The 1,973-nt window shown below is 41.4% G+C and overlaps 1 long non-coding RNA gene across 1 annotated transcript; it reads left to right on the forward strand.

Annotated features, from left to right (window-relative positions):
• The first annotated feature begins 61 nt into the window (after positions 1–61).
• Positions 62–654, forward strand: LOC107746739 (uncharacterized). The gene is made up of 3 exons (XR_001640730.1): positions 62–216; positions 285–357; positions 437–654. It is a non-coding gene; the product is annotated as an uncharacterized LOC107746739 (long non-coding RNA).
• The last annotated feature ends 1,319 nt before the right edge of the window (positions 655–1,973 follow it).

Genomic DNA, 1,973 nt, shown 5'->3' on the forward strand with positions numbered 1-1,973 from the left:
GGGTGAGTGTAATGGCAAGTTTTATCCTGCTAGTCTGGGGATTTTTCTGACCTCCTTTTACCTTTCAGATGCCCTTACCAGGATGACCGTTACCTGACCACATTGGTTCCAGTGACTGGAGCATCAGGTCTTCGCTTCCCAACCCACTACAAGCGCTTTATTGTGAAGATGTTCACATTTGTGGATCCAGCGTCACTGGCTCCTCTGCAGGAAACCGTATGCGACTTGAACCTTTAATTTGACTCATTATAGATTCTATGACTTGACCCTCTTTCTTCCGTCAGATCTTCATCCACTGTAGTACTGCGGTGTGCCATCCATCTTCTGGCTCCTGTGAGCAAAGCTGTGGCAGGAAGAGTGAGTTCTTGGCTTAACTTGACTAGAGGAACTGAGATTTTTATAATTGTCTTCACACTTCTAATTTGTTTTCTTTCAGGAAGGGACACTCATGTCAAGACCATCTCTAGTGAGCGGACTGTGGTTTCTAGTGGAGAAGTTACTCTGATCATGTAAATCTAGCGGTTTTAATAAGCTTTTTGATGTGGCAAGGAGCTTTGTCTGTTATTGTATTGACCTTGCAGAGTCTAAAGTTACGTTACATGTACCCAGTTTGTTTCTTGGTCTACACTATTAAACTAACTTTCCAGGAACTTTTGTAAGGTAATTCATTCTGAGTCCAGGTTTCTGCACAAGCCATGGATAACTTTACATCTATCCAACCTACAGTAGCTACCCTGGAGTACAATCCAAGGTTCCAAATTAAGCCAGTCTTAAACCACAAATGCAGTGTAATTGTAAATATAATCACATTTGGTGACTCGTCTTACGTGCTGCTCCTTGTCGAGTGTTAATAAGTGACTCATTGTTCTTCGCTCAGAACTTCTCTGATCAAAAGTCAACATGTATTACAGTTCCTCCAGAGTTCAGCTGTGTTTGGTGTTTAATGTCCTCTGTGCAGAGAATTGACGGACAACTACACTGTCCTTCTGTAGCTGCTAAAGTGCTTGTTTTGATGTCAATGCCCTCTGGCGGATGTGATGTGCCAGGATGTCGTTGTGGTTTTTGTAGTTGAGAGTCCTGATGTGTCTTTGGAACAAAACTGTTATACATGAGCGAGACGAGTGGAGTTTATTTAACCTCTTGTTTTCGGCTAAATATCTTTCTCTTTTGTAAGGAAGCCTTTTTCCCGAACACTTAATTCTGTATGTATCAGTTCTGATTCTTCTAAGAAAGCGGTAAAAATTATCACACTTAATTGCGTTGCATTGCGTGGTGTAAACAATCATGTCTGCATTTTGTGATCGGAGAAACAAAATAAGCGCTACCATACACTGCTCAACTCTTGTTTGAATCGTCAGAGGCAAATTCTTTATATATATATATATATATAAGTATTTTCACTTGGAGTCAGAACAGCCGGCTTTGTAGTCTCCTCTACCAGGATCAGGAAACGGTCCTAAATAAAATGCACTGGACACATCTGAATATTTGGGTTGAACTGTTCTGGAACAGTGTAAATACAACTTAACCACTGATTTCTAGTCGTGTCCTCTTTTGGAAGGCCAAACAAAGTTTCGCTTTCTCAACGAAACAGCGCTGTCACGACATGGCGGAGGCAACAATACTACAGCGAGAACAAAGTTGCGCCGTTCATTTGGGTGGCGTTATGCAAGTCTTCCCACATCATGACGTACACATGTAGGGCGTGTTAGAACGAACCGTTTTAGGTAGGTGTGGTTGACTCAACTTTTATTTTTTGTACTGCTGGGTGATTTCAATATTCATGTCTGTTGTGCTGCTAATGTTTTAGCCAAGGACTTCTTAAATCTTATGTCCTCATTGAACTTTGTACAATGGGTTAAAGGCCCCACTCATTGTCTTGGTCACACACTAGATTTGATATTGACTTACGGCTTATCTGTTGCTACAAGTGGAAGAAAGATGGGCTTCAAGTGTCATACGAAATGCTGAAA

Source organism: Sinocyclocheilus rhinocerous, unplaced genomic scaffold, assembly GCF_001515625.1.
Source record: "Sinocyclocheilus rhinocerous isolate Xijiao unplaced genomic scaffold, SAMN03320098_v1.1 scaffold12509, whole genome shotgun sequence".
Classification (NCBI taxonomy): domain Eukaryota; kingdom Metazoa; phylum Chordata; class Actinopteri; order Cypriniformes; family Cyprinidae; genus Sinocyclocheilus; species Sinocyclocheilus rhinocerous.